This window comes from the organism of the source record quoted next, unplaced genomic scaffold (assembly GCF_019419815.1).
Source record: "Pyrus x bretschneideri cultivar Hongxiangsu unplaced genomic scaffold, Pyrus_bretschneideri_v1 Contig12, whole genome shotgun sequence".
Taxonomy (NCBI): Eukaryota; Viridiplantae; Streptophyta; class Magnoliopsida; order Rosales; family Rosaceae; genus Pyrus; species Pyrus x bretschneideri.
In genome coordinates this window covers 8,824,480-8,834,507 of record NW_025999413.1, presented here as the reverse complement: position 1 = coordinate 8,834,507, position 10,028 = coordinate 8,824,480, and the positions used below count along the sequence as shown (strand labels likewise).

Here is a 10,028-nt window from a genome sequence, read left to right as displayed (position 1 = left end):
CCATTTCATCGAATCTTGGTAGCCTGAAGTCATTTGGAATAGCATACTGCACACCTGTTAATGCCTCATTTACGAGGGTAACTAATATGTTCTAAGGCTGCTCCCATATGAATGCTTAACAAAGAAACGTACTTATCTTGAACACACTAACAATGTTTGATATCATTGCATTCCATTAATATGTTTGTCCAAGAATGATGATGCTTTGTTATTCACTGAGATCACCATTTCATTTACTCTTCTTTTAGACATTTTATCAAACAGTTGGAGGGCATGTATGAAACCAACTCTAATCTTCAAAAGGGCAGCACCCAAGGTATCCATGGACATTCACCGAAGTTTGAGGGTCAGCACCCAAGTATCCACATACGTTCACCAAAGTTTGGAGGATCAGCTGACCCCCTGCCCCTCAATACATCTGCCACTGCTTGCATTGCCACTTCATGTAATATTTATTCTTTCTGAAGAAAGTTGAGACCAAATTTTTAAACCAAATGATGTGTCACCAATAATAAATAAGTACGTTAATTAACACTTAATTAATAATTCAATCATCCACAACCACATCATTTGATTTGCAAACTTAGTTTTAGATTTTTAATTTCTCTAGCATTACCCTAAAATTATTGGCAATATGAGGTAGTAACTCAACTCCTTATAAACTCTTGTTTGGTTTCTCTTTTATCGATATAAGACTTTTTACCTTCACTTCCTCGCACTCTATTTCCTTTTGCAAATAGGCTTTTTAGCCAAAATGGTCCCTGAGATTTGCATAACTCCTCACTTTGGTCCCTAAGATTTCAAATCAATAGAAGTGGTCCCTGAGATTGTCCACCATCCATCATTTTGGTCCCTCCCTTAAAAACTCCGTTAAGTGTTCCGGAGCTCTTGGCCGGAAGTTTGGGCAATTTTCAAAACTTCATAACTCAATCGTTTCTTAACCAAATTCGACCCATAATATATCAAAATGAAGATAGGAAAGTGTAGAATAAGAGTATACCATTTGGAAGCCCAATGGTTGTCATAGATGGTCAGAAAATAGCCTCAAAGTTGACTGGTCCGAGAGAAAACTGGAAAACTCACCAGAAACCAGGTAAACTTTAAACGTTCATAACTTCTTTAATACTCAACGAAATCAAGTGATTCAAAAACTAAAATCATACTTCTCAACGAGAAGAAGAGAATGGTACCTTTTTTGACAGCTAACTCGCCATGGTTTGGCCGAAAAACAACTCGAAAGTGGCTAACTCGAGACCAAGACAGCTCGAAAGTGGCTAACTCGAGACCAAGATAGCCACTTTCGAGCTGTTCTCCGGCCAAATCACGGCGAGTTAGCCATTGAGAAAGGTACCATTCTCTTCGTCTCGTTGAGAAGTATGATTTTCTTTTTTAAGCACTTGATTGCGTTGAGTATTGAAGAAGTTATGAATATTTAAAATTTACCTAGTTTTCGGCAAGTTTTCCAAATTTCCCTCGGACCGGTCAACTTTAAGGTTATTTTCCGACCATCTACAGCAACCATTGGGCTCCCAAATAGGTATAATCTTATTCTACACTTTTCTATCTTCATTTTGATATATTATGGGTCGAATTTGGTTAAGAAACGATTGAGTTACGAAGCTTTGAAAATTGCCCAAACTTCCGACCAAGAGCTCCGGGACACTTAATAGAGTTTTTAACGGAATGAGCAAAATGATGGATGGTGGACAATCTCAGGGACCACTTTTATTGATTTGAAATCTTAGGGAGTAAAGTAAGGAGTTATGCAAATCTCAGGGACCATTTTGGCTAAAGAGTCTTGCAAATATAAGTTCATGTAATAATTAATTTTCTTTTTGTCCATGGATTTTTTATTCTTGCTTGATGGAATTTATAATCGATTACTTAATTAACAAATGATAATATAACCCGGAGCAAAGCCATGGTTAAACCCTAAAAAGAAAAAAAAAAGAAAAAAAAAGGGAAAAAAAAAGAGAACTCTCAAGTTTATTTCATAAAATTATAAGAAAACTAATGATTATAGCTTGAAAACTTTGAATTTTAACCAAAAACCATGTAATAACTTTATTTAATGATTAGGACAAAGATCAATACTAAATCATTCTAATTAAAATGGCCGAAATATTGAGTTTACGATTTTATCCCTAACGGCAAGCTTTTGTCCGTTAATCTCTCTTCATTATGGATCTCTCTCATATTCTCCCCCCCATTTTTTCCTGACATTCAAAACCTTCCATTTTTCTATCACTATGTAAAAACCACAGCTTCGATCCCAAACCTAATTTTGAGCTGTCTCCATCTCTATGAAAATTGGAAACGATCTCTTACAAGCTAAACGGTATGATTTTGTCACTCTCTCTCTCCCTCCCTCCCAAAATTTCTCACTCTCTCTCTCTCTCTCTCTTCTTTGTAAAGATGAGCAAGGGATCTGCACTTTCACCAACATCGGCAAAAAAACCAAAGGTGAATTTCTACCCTTCCCTCCTCATTCATCTGATTATTAACCTTTCAATTTGATGAAGAAGAAAAGAAGAATTCAAGGTAGTGTTTTTCAATTTTTCATAGTGTATTCGAGGTATTGTTTTTCAATTTTTCTGCTTTAGTGGAGTTCATCGTTTGTTTCTCCAGAAAATAAATTTGAGATTTGTTAGCTTTTTGTTCAGTTTTTTTTTTTCCAAATACAATGTATTTTTTTTCCATATACAGTTTTGCCAACATTTTTTTTTTCCAGAAGCAATGTTATTTTTTTGTTTTCCAAAAACAGTGTTATTTTGGTTTTTTTTTTTTTCAGATACAGTGTTTGTTTGTACACCAACAAAATGTGTTTGTTTGTACACAAACAAAACAAACACTGTATCAGATTATTTTTTCTGAAACAGTGTTATTTTTTATTTTTCCAGAAACAGTTTTATGTTTTGTGTTTTTTTTTTTCTAGAAACAGTGTTATTTTTTGTTTTTCCAAAAACAGTTTTATGTTTTGGTTTTTTTTTTTTTAGAGACAGTGTTATTTTTTTTGTTTTTCCAGAAACAGTTTTAATTTTGGTTTTTTTTTTTCCAAAGACAGAGTTAGTTTTTTTTCCATAAACAATGTTAGTTTTACGCCGATTTGTTGCGACGGTGGTTCTGATTTTTTCCATAAATATTTTTGGGTTTCCAAAAACAGTGTTAGTTTTTACACAAACATTATATCTGATTTTTTTTCCCGAAACAGTATTATTTTTTTTTGTTTCTAGAAACAGTGTTATGTTTTGATTTTTCCAGAAATAGTGTTATGTTTTTCCAAAAACAGTTTTATGTTTTGGTTTTTTTTTTTTTTTTTTTTTTTCCAGAGACAGTGTTAGTTTTTCTTTGATTTGTTTCGATGATGGTTCTGGTGCGTTTTGCACTTCTTTTTCTCCAGTTTGTTCACATGGAGGTTCTGGTACGTTTTCCAAATCTTTTTCGTCGGTTTGTTCCGATGGAGGTTCTGGTACGTTTTGCACTGCTTTTTCGCCGATTTGTTTCAACAGAGTTTATGCCATTGAACTTGTTTCGGCAGCTTTGTTTGAATGAATGCTTCCTTTTTCAACTTTGATTTGGTGGTTTTTGAAATGAGGGAATTCAATTTGATAGGAAGACAGGGAGTTATTATGGCGGTTACGTGCTGGTTTGAGGTTGATGAAAAGTCAAGACAATATCGAATCATTTAGGGGTATTTATGGAAGTGTATATTTGTAGTGGGTTGGGCTTGTAAGTTTGGACCGTGGACAATAGTTTTGGATAGTTTTTTTTATTAAACTTTGAGCCCTTTTGGTTAAATAACATTTTGGGATAGTTTTTGGTTAAATATTTGTTGGTCCAAGCCTTTTTCATTAAAGCTCTCTAAAATTATACGATGGGTCGAGTACAACTTCTGAACTCTGAAGCAATTCGAAAACGAGGCTAACAGCCCAAACAAAATCAAGCAATAATAAATCTAGGCCAAGATATACCTGTGTCAGACTTGATGTTATATGGAGAGTGTGTCCCACATTGATGAGGGACAAGTCTAGCTAAGGGTTTGTATAATCTTGGACTACTTTTCATATTATCAATTAATTTTATGATGGAACCTCAATTTCATCATAATATTATAGCAAGTTGTCCCTTATGTGAAAGCCCAAAAGGCCACACGTGTTCCATGCGTCACCCACTTGTTATCCATGTGTAGGCTGGAAAATCGGCTACATGTGCGGGGGCGTGTTGAGAGTTGATGTGTGGAGAGGTTGTATCATGATGAAAGTTGAGATTCCATCATAAAACCAATTGACAATATGAGGAGTAACTCAACTACTTATAAGCACATACAAAGACCCTCCTATCATATGCCATGGTTAGGTTTACGAGTTGTAATTGAGTTGTGTCATGTCATTCCAATTTTTTACGAGAACTAGTTGACTCTATATCGACCTCTTTGATTAATCGGTCAACAGTGTTTGCATTATCTCGTCAAGATCCTAACAGTTACCAATTAGTGTCCTAAATATAGTCATAAGGGCAACATTTATGATGATCAGGGGAAGTCTTAGTTTTTGATATAACAATCCCATTCATTCAGATAGACTGATAACAACGGCATCATCCAAAAAATATGAGCTAGTTTGTCGCATGGCCACAATCCCAATTTGCAATGGGAAACCACATTAATTTGGACATTCAATCTCAATATTCTAAATACAGCATGATCTATTCAAACGCAGCATACCACTCTGCCTACAATTTATAAGCAACATTTTGTGTTTCGGAAACAATTTTTACGAACTGAGATACAATCTGAAGATTAATTTAGATTGTATTCTTAGTTTTACTTTTTAAATGAAAATCTAGAATACATTTAGAAATTGCTTTTTCTCTGATAGGAAATTGTTGTCCATTGAAAAGAAACTTTGTAACAACATTATTTCCTCATTTTCTGATAATTTCTGTTTCTGAGTAGTTTTCAAAGTCTTGTTTTTTCCAAATTATCCTAACCAACGTGAATTTGAGTCTTGAGTCCTACACAAAATTCTTCAAATAAAAATGTCTTCTTCTAAGGTCTCAATGTTGTTTTTTCTTTGTTCGATCACAATTTCTCTGGTGGCCGTCGTTGCCTCAGCCGGTAATTTCCATCAAGACTATGAGGTTATGTTCGGCGATCAACACGCTAAGGTTCTCGAAAATGGACAAATTATCACACTCGCCCTTGACAAATCTTCTGGAGCAGGTTTCAAATCAAAGAATGCGTACTTATTTGGAAGGTTTGATATGCAAATCAAGTTGCAACCTGGGAACTCAGCTGGTACCGTGACAACATTTTACGTAACAACTCTCAATCCCTAGCTTTAAAATTTTTTTTTTGGTCCTAGTTTTATTTGATGGGTATTTTCATAAATATTGCTTATGCATTGCTAATTGTTGAAACATATGCATGCATGCATATGCAGTTATCTTCTTCAGGTGCAAATCATGATGAGATTGACTTTGAGTTTCTGGGGAACTCAACTGGGGAACCCTACACTATCCATACTAATGTCTACGCCCAAGGACAAGGGCTTAAGGAACAACAATTCCATCTGTGGTTCGATCCCACTCAGGACTTCCACACCTACTCCATTATTTGGAACACCAAGCGCATTATGTAAGTACCACTCAACGACACATCATAATCCTGACCACATTTGTAACCACGTCTCCAACAAAGGTCGGCCCGAATTAGTCCATCTCTACTAGAATTTAGAAAAAATTTAATTGGTGGTACAAAATACCAGTCAACAATAGTTTATAAACTTGAGGTTATATGCAAAATATTAAACAAATATCGACTAATTACCAAGTATTGTAGGTTGATACTCGGTATTGGTCTTTACCCATAATTTTATTGCACTCACCTTGAACTCATATGCAACTGTCATGCAGATTCTAGGTAGATGACAGTCCAATTAGAGTGTTCAACAACTTGGAATCAATTGGTCTTCCATTCCCTAAAAACCAATCCATGGGGATTTATGCAACCTTTTGGAATGCCGATGACTGGGCAACACAAGGTGGGCGTGTGAAGACTGACTGGAGCCTAGCTCCTTTCACTGCCTCTTACAGAAACTTCAAAATCAACGCTTGCCTTGGGTCACAAGGGCCATCTTGTGCCTCCACATCTACGGAAAGATCACCAGTCGGCTCTTCATGGAAGAACCAAGGGCTCAATGCTGCAGAGCGAAACAGGCTTCGATGGGTGCAGAGCAAGTTCATGGTCTATGACTACTGCACTGACCGTATTAAGTTCAACAAAGGTCTCCCTCGTGAATGCAAGCATTCAAGAATCTAAGGCTTCTAGGGAAAGCAGTGCCAAATGATCCCACATTCCGTGTTCCTTCTTTCTTTGTGCAAATTATCTAATCCTTCTAATATATCTACTTGACCACAAAAACAAAACTCTCTAACATCTAATTAATTCTTCCCATGGGATTACAAAAATTTAGTCACGACAACATAGTAACAATGTTGAATGAAGAAAGCTTTGGCCTTTGAAGTTTGAAAATAGCTATCTCATGCATTCATTGACATGTATTTGGAGAATTATCAAAGAGACGAGCCAAGGATCCACTTCCAACAACACCGATATTGTCTCCAACTTAATAATTATCACTTGCACAATCCATCAAGTGTGGGGTTTTATCACAAAAGGCCTCAGTGTTAGTTAGAGTGGGGTTAGGATATTTAAACTCTTCTTCTCTCATTGATACGGTCGATGTGGGATATTTCAACACGCCCCCTCACATGAGACCCAATTAGTGGGTCATACGTGGGAGATCCACACATCGACAACCACGTTGAGCCAAGGAGACTCACCCTACAAACGGGACCAAAGGACCCACCATCATCGCGCGGGACCAAGGGGACCCACCCATCATGTGGCAGTACAGTACGAGCCCGCTCCCTGGCTTTAATACCATTTTTTTTCTCAAAATACTACTTCAATAATTTATTCTTCTCCATAAGGGGGTATTTATAAGATTACAAAGGAGCAATATTAGAAAATAAATCAAAACAATCATTTGTCTATAAGACAAGGAAACCTAGAACAAATTAAATCACATCAAAACCCTAATTAAATCACATCAAAACCCTAATTAAATCATATAAAATCATTAATTAAATCAAGAGTAAATTGTAGCAATGGTCCCTTAACTTTAACTCAATTGGAGCAATGGTCCCTCAACTAAAAATTCATTACCATTGGTCCTTCAACTTATCAAAACGTGCAGCTATAGTCTCTTAACTAAAAATCAATTACCATTGGTCTCTCAACTTTAATCCAACTAGAGAAATAATCCCTCAATAGGAGCAATGGTCCCTCAAACTTTAACCCAATTGTATGGTACTTCCAACATAACTCATTTTGACAAAATTTTGATAAAGTTGACGAAAATAACTATAACTGCACGTTTTGATTAGTTGAGGGACCCCAATTGTAGCAATGGTCCTTCCAACATAACTTATTTTGACAAAAGTTGACGAAAATGACCATAGCTACACATTTTGATAAGTTGAGAGACCAATGGTAATGGATTTTTAGTTGAGGGATTATTACTCCAATTTGATTAAAGTTAAAGAATCATTGCTACAATTTACTCTTAAATCAAATCCTAAAATACTTTCCTTTTTATTTTCCAACATCCCATTTTCGAAAGTCCAATTAGAACTAACGTCTGTTTTCGAAAGCCCGATAAATAAATCTCTTGATATGTTGAAACCAACGCCTCTTTTCGAAAATCCAATTGAAACAAATGCTAATCTTTTCGAAAGCCCAACTGAAACTAACGCCTCTTTTCAAAAGCCTCAACCACCAAATATCTCTTTTTTTTCCTCCTTCTTTTTTCTCTTCTTCATGGCAGTGGAAATTTATCTTCTTCTAACGACACCGATATTGGCGAAGAGACGGGCTAAGGGCCCACTTCCAACAATATCGATATTGTCCTCAACTTAGTAATTACCACCTACAAATCCGTCAGGTATGAGGCTTTATCACAAAAAGCCTTGATTTTAGTTGAAGTAGGGTTAGGATATTTAAACTCTTCTTTTCTTATTGATACACTCGATATAAGATATTTCAACAGTATTATCCACAAATGAGGTAGTAAGCTTGTCTCCAATGGGTTGGAGACAAACAAGAACGTAAATAAGATATATACATATTGTGATGAGGTCAATACCTAGATCGTTGTAGCCGGCCCCATTCGTTATGATGGCACATGCAACGTAATCTGCTACTACAGTGGGCAAATTCCCAAACTCCAAAACACATCCTTAAACCCACCCTTTTTGCAGCGAGTCATGCCCTTGTTATATCTACCATATCCACGACTACTCCAACCCGAACCCCAAGATTCCCAACCCATCAGGGAGGAAGATGATAGTTGCTGAGAGAAACATTGAAGGCTTGATAGATAATAAACGCTGATGAGGGAGTCCCGTAGAAATGGACGTGGAAAACGATGGTGATGTAGCGAAGGCTGGCGTGGTCACGAGGAAGGTGAAAAATAAAATTTTTGAAGTGTTAATAATAGTTCCAAATATTTTTCGAAAAATTTGAACAGAAATTGGAATGCATTTAGCAGTCCTGAATTTTCAATCCAAATTTTTTCCAAGTGTTCCGAACTTATTCTGAATAAAAATAAAAAAACTTCCAAAAACTTCCAATTTATTTACTCAAAGTATGTAATTTGTTATCAACTTTTATATTTTGTTGCTAGTTTTGGATATATTTTGCTCATTGTTTTTATATTAAACATATTCCTATATATTAAATTGGGTAATCATACTAGTATATCACAAAATTCTAACTTTGTAAAATGGTGGTGGGGATGATGGTGGTTGCGGCGGCGATTGTGAGGGTTATAGGATGGAGAATGTAGCGATGGTGGTGGTGGCAGCAATGTTCTACTGAATTTAAGCTAAATATTGTTTTCTACATTTTTTGTTTTATTAGTTTATTTTCATAAAACAGTAATCTATTTTTCACCATTTTTGTACCTACAAAACCAAAAACTGTTTTGCAAAATGTTAACGAACAAATCTTTTTTTTTTTTTCCTCAATTTTCTCCACCATATTTTACCCCCATCTTGTCTTACATCAGATTCTCACTTGAAAAGAATTCAACCTGCTTCGAACTCGAACATAAGCAGGCATGATGTTGGATAAATAGCCAATTTCTTCATACCTAAATATATAATCATGAATTCATATCAGCTTGCTAACTATGTAATCTCTCTAACATCAAATTAATTCTTATTTTCTTCCTTCTCCATTGTATTTCTATTCTTTATTTGAAACTTTAGTGAAAATTTAGAAATAGACATTGAAACTTCAAAGTATCTATTCCATGCATTCAATGACATTTATGATCCACAAACGATGTAGTTAGATGTATCCACGTGATTGGGGATCTTTGTTTCGACTCACTGATCCACGAGTGCAATGTATATTTGTAAGGAGTGCAATACCCGATACCTATTTGTGGGGAGTGTGATACCTAAGGACCAAACCAGGCTAGTTCTGAGTAAACTCACGAGTTTCCAGTGCAAGCAGCAGGGAGAGGACCACATACACCAGCAGCAAACCTGCACAGTCAACGACTAAATTTCCAAGGGGGCTTCTGCTTTTGCATAAAAAGGCTCCAAACTTCAACTTCTACTTATCTCTTCAAATTCTACACTCAATCTGTCTGTACGCTCATTTATGTAACGAAAACAAAAACATGTCATCCTTTGACCATATATGTGCTTTTGCTTCTGCATTCAGAGGATTAACTGTTCCACTACCAGACTTTACATAAGCATTACCATAAATGCCAGTTACCAGTGTATATTTTCTGCTTTCTCCTGCTTCTACCCTTCTGTTTCATCTTAATCTGCTAGACTGTCTCATGTCTTCGACTTTAGATTTGGCATCTCCCGGGTTTTTTATTTTCGGAAAAAAGAAAAACCGGGTTCAACAATCCTATTTCATGATTAACAAGACATCTCATCGCGAA

At 35.9% G+C, this 10,028-nt stretch overlaps 1 pseudogene; it reads left to right on the top strand.

Moving 5' to 3' along the window:
- The first annotated feature begins 4,884 nt into the window (after positions 1-4,884).
- Positions 4,885-6,423, top strand: LOC103947519 (annotated as a pseudogene).
- The last annotated feature ends 3,605 nt before the right edge of the window (positions 6,424-10,028 follow it).